Below are 13,013 nucleotides of genomic sequence, written 5' to 3' on the forward strand. Positions count from 1 at the left end.
GGCCGCGTGACTTGACTCCGCCCGTCACGTTCTTCCGTCGTAAACGGTGGATTGCCAGCGCCCCCCTGAGGTCTGGTTGAGCGCTGCAGTCGTGCACGCAGGGCCAGTGCGAGCGAGTAGGGAAAGCGCGGAGGGTCCGCCGCCGCCGCCGCCGGCGTCACCGTAGCGCGCCGACCTGTGGCGGCGCGGCTTAGCGGAGGGGAGCGGGGGAGGGGGAAGGGGACGCGCGGAGCGGAGCGGGAGGAGGCCAGACGGGGCGGGGGGAGGGGGAGCAGCGGTGGCGCAAGCCGCGCGGAGCAGCGCAGCCCGGGTCCGCTCCCTGCTCCACCGTCGCCACCTCCCGCGCCAGCCAGCAGAGCCGGCGCCTCAGCGCCCCCGGAATACCTCGAAGCGGACGGAGTCCATGTTGGGGAACTTGGCGGCGGCGTGACGGGAACCTGGGGACCTGCAGTGGGGCTGCCGCCGCCGCCGGAGCCTGCGCCTCGACCTCGGCCTGAGGTAAACACGGGCCGACCCCGGGGGCGGACGGGCGCAGGCAGCTGTCGCTGCGGGGTGGGGTGTACGGAGTGGGGGAGAGGGGGGCCCGGGGCGATGGGAGGGCGGACAAAGTTTCGGAATCTCGCGCGGCCCAGGCGGCGTTCTGCGCTCGGAGGAAAGTTGGAGCCGCCTCTCGAGGCGGGGGAGGCTGAGGCGGGGAGGCCCCCAGTTCCTCTCGCCACCCCCGCGAGGGCGGCCCCGTGTCGGCCGCCACCGCCTCGCTGTCGGTACCCCGTCCCATTTCCTCCTTGTGGCCTACCCGCCGCCTCCGCCGGCGGCTCCTGTCCCCGCCCGGGGTCCTGGGGGAGTGGGTTGAGGCTAGGGTTCTCCGCGGCAGGGTCGCCACACGTCCAACCCTGTCCTTGCGGGGCACTGTGTCCTGCTGGGCTTCCGGGCGCTCCCCGGCCCCAGCTCTCTTGACTTGGGAGACTTTGCTTTTGTCAATAGCGTCCAAGCCCGTTTGTGAAACCAAACTTTACTGCGCGGTGACCTCTCGGAGTGCGCGACTAGGGAAGAGCCGGCGTTTCAGAGCATCCGCGTTACCCCATGCTCTGAATTTCAAACTCTTCTCCCACCTCCGATTCTTAAACCAGTTTCCCCGTCTGATGAGAGGGCGGGAGGTCTCAACTTGGCTCCATCAATCGCTCCTTAAAGACATTTCTTAGGGATGTCTGGCCGTCTTGCTCTCTCCCCCCATTTTGAAAAATTGTTCTGAAAGTAAGCGCCAGATTTAAGAGTAGTTGAATTTATATACGAATATGGAATTTTAAAATATTCTCAAAGTATTTCTGTACCCTGTTATACACAGTGTCTACGAGTTGAGCGTTTTTCATTCATTTTGGGTTACATTTTAATATCTTTGTCATACTGCTAGTGAACTAAGATATTTAGGCAGAACTGACAAAAAAGTTTTTAATATAGTGCTTTGGCTAGTAGATGCTGTCCTTCAGTTTTCCCAATGTGGGAAATTCAGTGAAAATTGGAAAAAGCATGTTTAATAGATGCGTTTTTTCATTATAAAACAAAAGTTGATTTCGTGCATATGACTACTTCCTCAGCAGGATATTGAAGTACATTCTTAAATGTGGGTTTTGTGTTTTATTGGTATTAAAATTTTGATAGGTAATCAAGTCTTTTCCCACACTATTGCTTTCTCTTCCCTGTTTCTTTGGCAGTTGGCCTAATCATTTGACTTTTTTGCTGTTTGCTAAGAGCTGCAATAAAGTTTGTGGGACTTTAGTTTTTGTTATTTTAACGAACTGGCAGAAGAAATGAAATTGTCTTTTGATTTCTTTTGTTTTACTATTGTGAAAGGTAATCTGAGTTTACTTTGTATTTCGTTTATGCAATATGAAGAATTTTTTAAAGATTAGCAAGTCTTATTGTAACTGCATTTTTTTTCCACTATATTTTCTTGTTTGGTGCTTGCAAGTATTTTAGTAATCAGTACATTTTACGTTGAGCTAGTTACCTTTCTGCTTGAGAATTTGAGTCCCTCTTAAAATTTTGGCAGAGTAGGATTTGGATCTCTGCTTACTCAAGTGTACTTATGCTATAAAGACATTTTCACTACGTTGAGGGGGAAGAAAACTGGAAGAAAATGAAAAATTGTTCCTAAATATGCTACTTGAAACTTAAGTCATGGAAAAGTTTTTAAGGGGAGTATTTTTGTATGCTTTTAGGTGGTAGTAACAGGTTTCATGGGTTAACATTGAAACTTTTCAGGGGTCATTCAGCTTCCCTATAATCCTTTGGGCCCTAACCAGTACTTCAGGCAATTTTCTTGAAAAGTTATGCTGTTAATCAGAGGTAGGATGAATCAGTGCTGTTACCAGTAGCATCTTTTAGTAATTAGAAAGTGTAGAATTATATTACTCATCTACCTAATACTTAAACTTTTTTTTTTTTAGTTTCATCAGTGAGACATAGCTGTAAAACCTAGCCAAGGAGAATGGCAAGTACAAAAATAATGAGGAGTCAGCCTTAGAATAATTTTCATTGTAAGTTCCTTTTAGAATAAGCTCTGCCATCATTTACCATTGTCTTTTAGTGATATGAATTGAATCTTGACTTTACTTCCCCGGTGAAATAATCTTAATTATATCCCCTGTCTCAAAGAATAAGTTAATAGCTTTACCTTGAATCTGTTACACACACAGTGTCTACGAGTTGAGTGTTTTTCAGTCATTTTGGGTTACATTTTAATATCTTTGTCATACTGCTAGTGAACTAAGATATTTAGGCAGAACTGACAAAAAAGTTTTTAATATAGTGCTTTGGCTAGTAGATGCCGTCCTTGAGTTTTCCCAATTTGGGAAATTCAGTGATAAATGGTGATAAACTTTTAGTAGCACTGAGTAGAGCCTGGAGTTAAAATATCCTGTATCATTTTATTGCTGTTCCCAGTGCTCCTCTTTTCATTGTTATGGTCCTCACTTTGCTTTTTTTTTTAAGTTGTTGGCTTTGCTGCAGTCCATGGGGTCGCAAAGAGTCAGACAAGACTGAGCAACTTCACTTTCACTTCTCACTTTCATGCATTGGAGAAGGAAATGGCAATCCACTCCAGTGTTCTTAACTGGAGAATCCCAGGGACGGGGGAAACTGGTGGGCTGCCGTCTGTGGGTTTGCACAGAGTCGGACACGACTGAAGCGACTTAGCAGCAGCAGCAGTGCACATAAAAGTTCAATATAAAATGTAAAAACAACACTGTCATCTCTCACTTAACAGAAAAACATTCTGAGATGTTTCACTATGACCTTTGTTAACCTAGAGTCTTTAACACTCAGCAGCCAGAGTGATCCTGATAAAATACATCAGATCCTGTCACTTCTCTTCTCAAATGGCTTCCCTTCTCAGTCATAGTTAAATACATAGCTCTTACTATGGTCTGCCAGGGTCTGAGGTCTCAAAAAAGGTCTCAAAAAAGTCTCAAAAAAGGTCTCAAAAAAGGTCTCAAAAAAGGTCTCAAAAAAGTCTCCTCCTCTCTGACTTCAGTTTCTCTAGCCACACTTCTCTACTACTGAGATTTTCTTTGACTACTCTTAAAGCGTCAGGCCATCCTCCTACATTTCTTAGCCCTTTTTAAGCCAGGTTTTTCTCCATAGCACTTAACATTTTCTAAGATGCTGTATAATTTACTAACTTAAGTTTATTGTATTTTTCTCTTTAAAGCAAGTTCTGTAAGAATGAGGTTTGTCAGTTTGGGTCACTGTTTTGTCCCTGAACACTGAACAATGTCTTATATATAGTAGGTACTTAACAAATATTAACGTGCTTTCAGCTAAAAACATAAAAACATTAAAAATAGTAATTGTGGTTTGAAATTTGAGACTATGCAAGTTTCATTCTTTTGTATACACTGCTAGATTACTTATATCCATGCATTAAGATCTAGTCAGTTTAAGGGACAGTATGACAGAATGTGATCTTGAAAGTGATTTGTCAGAATATAGAGAAAACTAAGAATGCTTGGCTAAGAGTGGAGTGGTATAACTTTGTTATTCTTTGAAATGTTGTCATTTAGAAGTCAGGTTAGTCTTGTTTTTTGGTAGTCCCAGAAGGCAGAACTAGGATTGTGGTGATGTGTATTGAAAGGAAGGAGAGACGGCAAGAATGGATATGGAGACATTAGTAAAGACTTTTGCAGTAGCAGTCCAGAGTAGATGAGGATAGCTTGAATTAGGATGAGAAATGTGGAGATGGACAAACGTGTGATCGTCAGGCCACACTCAGTGGATTGAAGGTGAAGGAGAGAGAAATTTCAAAGATGACTCCTGAGTTAAATGGATGAGTTGATGGTGGTACCAAAAAAAAGACCAGGGTTCTTCTGACTAGTGGGTTTGAGCTTTGGAGCTTTCACATGGATATTTCTGTAGGCAATTAGATACTTGATTCTGAATTTCAAAGGAGAGGTATGGGCTGGTGGGCTGCCCTCTGTGGGGTTGCACAGAGTCGGACACAACTGAAGTGACTTAGCTGCAGCAGCAGCAGCATATAGATAGTTGAAACTATAGATGAAATTGTTTAGGGAAAAGTCTATAACTTGGGAAAAAGAGCTGCTAAAATGGAATCACAGTAGCCTCTAGCATTTAAAAAAAAAAGTTGTTAGAGGAATGTGAGCTCCCAAAGAATCTGTGAAGGACAGAGAAATAGGAGTTGAGGGTATTACAGAAACCAAAGGAAGAGAGTATTTTAAGGGGAGAGTAGTCATTAGGGTCAAGTGATGATCAGAGTTGAGTAAAGTGAGAACTAACAGATTTTTCTTTGGGAAATTGTTTGGCAGTCCAGTGGTTAGGATTCCTCACTGTCACTGCCCAGGACCCAGGTTCGATCCCTGGTTAGGAAACAAGTCCCACGAGCTGCATGGCAAGGTCAGAAAAAAGAGAAGAAAGATTTTTCTTTGCATTTAACAACATGGAGCTCATTAGCCTTTTGAACAAGCAGGATAGTAAGCTTATTTTCAAACTGATGCTCCTGAAATTGCTTAACTAGATCTAAAATAACTGAGATCAAAGGTTAAGAAATCATCCAGTCACATTATAGAAGAGACTTCAGTTCAGTCGCTCAGTCGAGTCTGACTCTTTTTGATCCCATGGGCTGCAGCACGTCAGGCTTCCCTGTCCATCACCAGCTCCCGGGGCTTGCTCAAACTCATGTCCATTGAGTCGGTGATGCCATCCAACCATCTCATCCTCTGCCATCCCCTTCTCCTCTCACCTTCAATCTTTCCCAGCATCAGGGTATTTTCAGATGTGTCAGCTCTTCGCATCAGGTGGCCAAAGCATTGGAGTTTCAGCTTCAACATCAGTCCTTCCAATGAACACCCAGGACTGATCTCCTTTAGGATGGACTGGTTGGATCTTCTTGCAGTCTAAGGGACTCTGAAGAGTCTTCTCCAACACCACAGTTCAAAAGCATCATTTCTTTGGCACTCAGCTTTCTTTATGGTCCAACTCTCACATCCATACATGACTACTGGAAAAATCATAGCTTTGACTAGACTGACCTTTGTGGGCAAAGTAGAGTTTCTGCTTTTTCATATACTGTCTAGGTTGGTCATAACTTTTCTTCCAAGGAGCAAGCATCTTTTAATTTCATGGTTGCAGTCCCCATCTGCAGTGATTTTGAAGCTCCCCAAAATAAAGTCTGTCACTGTTTCCATTTTCCATTGTTTCCCCATCTATTTGCCACGAAGTGATGGGACCAGATGCCGTGATCTTAGTTTTCTGAATGTTGAGTTTTAAGCCAATTTTTTCACTCTCCTCTTTCACTTTCATCAAGAGGCTATCTAGTTCTTTTTCGCTTTCTGCCATAAGGGTGGTGTCATCTGCATATCTGAGGTTATTGATACCTCCCTGCAATCCTGATTCCAGCCTGTGTTTCATCCAGCCCAGCGTTTCTCATGATGTACTTTGCATATAAGTTAACTAAGCAGGGTGACAATATACAGCCTTGATGTACTCCTTTCCTGATTTGGAACCAGTCTGTTGTTCCATGTCCAGTTCTAACTGTTGCTTCTTGACTTGTGTACAGATTGCTCAGGAGGCAGGTCAGGTGGTCTGGTATTCTCATCTCTTTGAGAATTTTCCACCGTTTCTTGTGATCCACAAAGTCAAAGGGCATAGTCAATAAAGCAGAAGTACATGTTTTTCTGGAACTCTCTTGCTTTTTTGATGGTCCAGCAGATGTTGGCAATTTGATCTCTGTTTCCTCTGCCCTTTCTAAAACCAGCTTAAACATCTGGAAGTTCATGGTTCATGTACTGTTGAAGCCTGGCTTGGAGAGTTTTGAGCATTACTTTGCTAGCGTGTGAGAGGAGTGAAATTGTGCGGTAGTTTGAGCATTCTTTGGCATTGCCTTTCTTTGAGATTGGAAGGAAAACTGTCTGTTTCAGTCCTGGGGCCACTGTTGAGTTTTCCAAATTTGCTGTCATATTGAGTGCAGCACTTTCACCACATCATCTTTTAGGATTTGAAATAGCTCAACTGAAATTCCATCACCTCCACTAGCTCTGTTCCTAGTGATGCTTCCTAAGGCTAACTTGACTTTGCACTCCACGATGTCTGGTTCTAGGTGAGTGATCACACCATGGTGGTTATCTGGGTCATGAAGATCTTTTTTGTAGAGTTCTTCTGTGTATTCTTGCCACCTCTTCTAATATCTTCTGCTTCTGTTAGGTCCATACCATTTCTGTCCTCCATTGTGCCCAACTTTGTGTGAAATGTTCCTTGGTATCTCTAATCTTCTTGAAGAGATCTCTAGTCATTCCCATTCTATTGTTTTCCTCTTTCTTTGCATTGATCACTGAGGAAGGCTTTCTTATCTCTCCTTGCTGTTCTTTGAACTCTGCATTCAAATAGGTATATGTTTTCTTTTCTCCTTTGCCTTTAGCTTCTCTTCTTTTCACAGCTATTTGTAAACCCTCCTCAGACAACCATTTTGCCTTTTTGCATTTTCCTTCTTGGGATTGTCTTGATCACTACCTCCTGTACAGTGTCATGAACCTCCACCCATAGTTCTTCTATCAGATCTAATCCCTTGAATCTATTTGTCACTTACATTGTATACTTGTAAGGGAATTGATTTAGGTCATACCTGAATGGTCTAGTGATTTTCCCTACTTTCTTCAATTTAAGTCTGAATTTGGCAGTAAGGAGTTCATGATCTAAGCCACACTCAGCTCCGGGTCTTGTTTTTGCTGACTGCATAGAGCTTCTCCATCTTTGGCTGCAAAGAATATAATCAATTTGATTTCTGTATTGACCATCTAGTGATGTCCATGTGTAGAGTCATCTCTTGTGTTGTTGGAAGAGGTTCTTTGCTATGACCAGTGTGTTTCTTTTGGCCAAACTCTGCTAGTCTCTGCCCTGCTTCATTCTGTGCTCCAAGGCCAAATTTTCCTGTTTACTCCCAAATATTTCTTGACTTCCTACTTTTGCATTCCAGTCCCCTATAATGAAAAGAACATCTTTTTTGGGTGTTCTAGAAGGTCTTGTGGGTCTTCGTAGAACTGTTCAATTTCAGCTTCTTCAGCATTATTGGTTGGAGCATAGACTTGGATTACTGTGATATTGAATGGTTTGCCTTGGAAATGAACAGAGATCCTTCTGTCCTTTTTGAGATTGCATCCAAGTACTGCATTTCAGACTCTCTTGTTGACTATGATGCCTACTTCATTTGTTTTAAGGGATTCTTGCCCACAGTTATTGTTTATCATATATACTATGTGCCAACTATTGTGTTCTAGACATTTTGTATTAATTTTCATTTGATGTTTTCAGAAGCCTTGCAGTGCTGGGTGCATTAATCTGTTTTACAGAAAGGAGTCAGAGGCTCTGGAGAAGTCAAATGACTTGTTAAGTGTGAGAGCAGTTGCTAAGAATCTATGCCCACGTCTGTCTGAGTCTTTGGCCTTTAGTTAGATATTACATCTGTTGACTTCCCAAACTCTGCATCAGTGTTGTCTAGTAGTAGATGTTGCTGTGATGATGAAAGTGTTCTGTATCTCTGCTCCCCTATGTAGTAGTTGATAGTAACTGAAGTAGTAGTGACTACTACTGTGTTCAAGTGTGCAACATTTGAAATGTGGTCAGTGCAATGGGAAACAGAACAGTGGTACTGTACTGGACAGTGCAGATATAGATCAAAAGAATCCCATAAATAATAGAGTCGTTTCCTGTATAATAATAGATGGAAACACATTTTCTTTAAAAGGAGTACTGTTTTGCTTATATTCTAGCTTTAGATGCTGTAAGGGAATATTTTGGGTAATCATTTTTTTAAGTCTCAAACTTTCACAAAAGTTAGTGCAAAAAACTGAGTAAGTTGTAGATTGTAGTCTCATTGCGCCAATCAAGGACAGGGACATTCTATTACAGAAACAATATTAAGCTTAGGAAATTAATATTGGTATATTACTACCATCTACTCAGACGTCATCCAGGTTTTGCCAGTTTTCTTAGTGATTTCCTCTGTAACAAAATGATACGGTTCAGAATTTTCTGTTGCATTTATTTAATTATAATGTCTTTTTACATTGCTTCAGCCTAGAACAATTTCTCAGTCTTTCATTGATTTTCATGGCCCTGACACTTAAAAAGATTAAAGGTTAGTTTTATTGTAAAATGTCCAATGATTTGGATTTACCTGTACGGATGTGAGAGTTGGACTTTGAAGAAAGCTGAGTGCCGAAGAATTAATGCTTTTGAACTGTGGTGTTGGAGAAGACTCTTGAGAGTCCCTTGGACTGCAAGGAGATCCAACCAGTCCATTCTGAAGGAGATCAGCCCTGGGATTTCTTTGGAAGGAATGATGCTAAAGCTGAAACTCCAGTACTTTGGCCACCTGATGCGAAGAACTGACTCATTGGAAAAGACCCTGATGCTGGGAGGGATTGGGGGCAGGAGGAAAAGGGGACGACAGAGGATGAGATGGCTGGATGGCATCACTGACTCGATGGACGTGAGTTTGAGTGAAATACGGGAGTTGGTGATGGACAGGGAGGCCTGGTGTGCTGCGATTCATGGGTCGCAAAGAGTCGGACACGACTGAGCGACTGAACTGAACTGAACTGATGTCTCCTTGTGGTTGGATTCAGATTGTGCATTTTTGATAGGAGTACCACCGTGATGATACTGTGTTCATGTTACATCCTGTCAAATGGCATAGTTTTATTTGTCCCCTTACTGATGATGTGCATTTTGATCACTTAAGGTGAAGTCTCACAAGCCTCTTTACTGAAAAGTTTCCCTCCTTTTTAGTAATTAATAAGTACTTTGTGGGAAAGTATTTTGAGATTATGTTAAGCTCAATCCTTATCAAACTTGCTGTTTGTTGATTCTCAGATTGTCCCAGCTTTGGCTAGTGAAAGCCACTTCAAGCTAGTTTCTGTGTTCTTCTGACTTGCTTTGAGCACTCCTTAATTTTTGAAAAGAAAATGTTCCAGGCTTACCTTAAACTTTCCTTGCCATAGCCCTGGAATCAACCATTTCTCCAACGTGTGGTTTCTTTGAGTGGAGAAAGGTATTCAGAAACCAAGATTTTGTTGTTATATTTGTATCTCCATCTATATATAAAAAACCATGAGTTGGTGCCAGTTTTTCCAATAAACAGAGTTTTTTTTTTTTTTTTTTTCAGTTTTCTCTTTCTCAAAGTTTATAACTCCCTTTTCTTAAAAGGAATTACTTACCTCCCATTACCCGTAGTTATTTACTTATAGGATCAATCCCAGCTACGTAGCCAGTTTCCCACTGCCATTGCTGCTCCCTCCCCTGTCTTGCATAACATTTTCACTCTACTAGGGCTCTGACACCTTGTACCAGGATGCAGTCCTCATTCCAGGCTTCTCTCATACCTCGTGCAGAGCATCTTGCCATTCTGCTTGAGTTCTAATACCTCATTCTAGGCCGTCTCACCATCGCTTGTATGGACACTTTGCCCACAGACTTAGCTTCTAACACATCCAGGTGGAATTGCAACATACGGACATGTACTTTTCAGAGAAGGCAGTGGCAACCCGCTCCAGTACTCTTGCCTGGAAAATCTCATGGACGGAGGAGCCTGGTAGGCTGCAGTCCATGGGGTCGCGAAGAGTTGGACACGACTGAGCGACTTCACTTTTATTTTTCACTTTCATGCATTGGAGAAGGAAATGGCAACCCACTCCAGTGTTCTTGCCTGGAGAATCGCAGGGATGGGGGAGCCTGGTGGGCTGCCGTCAGTGGGGTCGCACAGAGTCGGACACGACTGAAGCGACTTAGCAGCAGCAGATATGTACTTTTAAAGATTATACTTACTTGTTTTTACAAGTAAATTACAAAAGATTATTGTACCAACAATTTTAGTGAAAATTAAGAGAAATTTGTTCTCAAGTTTTAATATAAACCCTCCTGAGATTCTCACATCTCTTAGTGATAAGACTAATCTTTCTCCTTATTTCTTTATTTACCCTAGAGTTCTCAGATGTATTTTTAAAAAATTATTAATTTCTGGCTGTGCTGGAGCTCTGTTGCTGCATAGGCTTTTTAGTTGCAGCGAGCTGGGGTTACCCATTAGTTGCATTGTGTGGGCTTTCCATTGTGGTGGCTTCTTTTGTGGAGCACAGGCTCTAGGTGCTTAGGCTTGAGTAGTTGAGGTTTATGGGCTTTGTAGTTGTAGTGCACAGGCTTATTTTCTCTGTGGCACCTGGAATCTTCTAGATCAGTGATCCAACCTGTGTCTGCTGCATTGACAGATTCTTTACCACTGAGCCACCAGGGAAACCCCTCAGATATACTTTTAAGGGAGGGTTTTTTTTTTTTTTTTTTTTTACTGTAATCTTAACAGTAAGGTTAAAAATCAGTTTTCTGTTTATATAGGTTTTGGAGTCGATCATACCCGGCTCTGAATACTGATCATCCCAAATACTGATTGTCACCTCTCGTAGGTGACTATCAGTAGTGGCGCTAGTTGTAAAGAATCTGCCTGCCAGTATAGGACACACAAGAGACACCAGTTGGATCCCTGGGTCAGGAAGATTCCTTAGAGTAGGAAATGGCACCCCACTCCAGTATCTTGCCTAGAAGATTCCATGGGCAGAGGAACCTGGCAGACTACAGTTCATGGGGCCACAGGGAGTTGGACACAACTGACCTAGTGAGCACACACACGGTTTCCTCACCTATTTTAAGTAATGTTTACCTGAGTCTGGTGGTAATAGCACCTAACTCCATCTCTGTCTTTTATAACTTTAAGTTAGCTCTGTTTAGTGAATGATTTTAAAGCCTTTTAAGCAGTGTTGTAATATTGATAGGTGTTTTAATTTTTTTAATGTACTGTGGCTTGGTGTTTAAATGTGCAGAAGTGTGCCAGAGTATTTAGTTCATTTCCTGATATAAAGTAATCATTCTCTCTACCTCTAATTCTGTGCTCCAAGTTTGTTGATGTCTATGATTCTGTTAGGTCTAGGGATGAAACATAGCTTTTGCTTTAAATAATTATATATTTTTTAAAGGACTTGAAAGGAGAAAAAAAATCTCATATATTCCTAAATATTTGGTATTTTCTTGTTGTTCTTTGTTAATGAAATTTCAGTTTTGTTTCTTGTGTCATATCTTTTCAGCCTGAAGCACTTCTTTTAAGTAGCCCTTTTGGTGATAAATTCTCTTTGTTTTTCTTAACTGAAATGTCTTTTCCATTTTTATTTCTTTGATCTTTCTTTTGAGTTAATCCTATTTGATGCACACTGAACTTTGTGAATTTTTAAATTTGTGCCTTTCACCAAGTTAGAGAGTTTTTTTGAACATTATTTCTTCAAATATATTTTTCTGTACCAATCTTTTTCCTTTTTCTGGGCATGAATCGAACTTTGGATATTGTCCATAGGAGCCTGAGACTCTTCATTTTCTTTCAGTCTTTTATTTATCTGTTCTTCATATCAGATCATTTCTAATACTGTATCTTCACATTTACTGACTCATTCCTTTACATTTCCATCCTGTTTTTAAGATCTTATTTCAGACATTGTGTTTTTCAGTTCTAAAATTTTCATTTCTTTCTTTCTTTTTAAAAAAAACATAGTTTATCTGCTGAGAACCTCTGTCTTCCTATTCATTTCAGCAGTGTTGCCTTTTCTCCATGGAACATAACATGCATATATTTAATTTAAGATCATGCCTGACAAATGTGCTGACTAAATATTACCTAAGGTTGTTTTTTAGTCCAGTTGCTCAGTCTTGTCCAACTCTTTGCGACCCCATGGACTGTAGCACGCCAGGTTTCCATATCCATCACCGACTCCCTGAGCTTGCTGAAACTGATGTCCAGAGAGCCAATGACGCTGTCCAAACATCTCATCCTCTATTGTCCCCTTTTCCTCCTGCCTTCAATCTTTCCAAGGATCAGGGTATTTCCAGTGAGTTGGTTCTTTGCATCTGGTAGCCAAACCATTGGAGCATTAGCTTCACCATCAGTCCTTCCAATTAATATTCAGGACTGATTTCTTTTAGGATTGGCTGGTTTGATCTTCTTGCAATCCAAGGGACTTTCAAGAGTCTTCTACAACACCACAGTTCAAAAGCATCAGTTCTTTGGTGCTCAGCTTTCTTTATGGTCCAATTCTCACATCCATACATGACTACTGGAAAAATCATAGTTTGGACTAGACAGACCCTTGTCAGTAAAGTTAATGACTCTGCTTTTTAATACACTGTCTAGGTTGGTCACAGCTTTTCTTTGAAGGAGCAAGTGTCTTTTAATTTCATGGCTGCAGTCACCATCTGAAGTGATTTTGGAGCCCTAGAAAATAGAGTCTTTCACTGTTTCCATTGTTTCCCCATCTATTTACTGTGAACTGGTAGGACCTGATGTTGTGATCTTAGTCTTTTTAATGTTGAGTTTTAAGTCAGCTTTTTCACTCTCCTCTTTCACTTTCATCAAGAGGCTCTTTAGTTCTCCGTTTTCTGCCATAAGGGTGGTATCATCTGCATATCTGAGGTTA

The 13,013-nt window shown here is 41.8% G+C and overlaps 1 protein-coding gene across 3 annotated transcripts in view; it reads left to right on the forward strand.

Annotated features, from left to right (window-relative positions):
• Nucleotides 1–267: 267 nt before the first annotated feature.
• Nucleotides 268–13,013, forward strand: part of SCAF11 (SR-related CTD associated factor 11) — a 94,368-nt gene continuing 81,622 nt past the window's right edge. For all 3 annotated transcript variants that reach the window (XM_005206394.5, XM_005206395.5, XM_059886597.1), the window contains exon 1: nt 268–498. The gene's annotated coding sequence lies outside the window, so the exon portion shown is untranslated. The remainder of the gene's footprint in view (nt 499–13,013) is intronic.

Source organism: Bos taurus, chromosome 5, assembly GCF_002263795.3.
Source record: "Bos taurus isolate L1 Dominette 01449 registration number 42190680 breed Hereford chromosome 5, ARS-UCD2.0, whole genome shotgun sequence".
Classification (NCBI taxonomy): Eukaryota; Metazoa; Chordata; class Mammalia; order Artiodactyla; family Bovidae; genus Bos; species Bos taurus.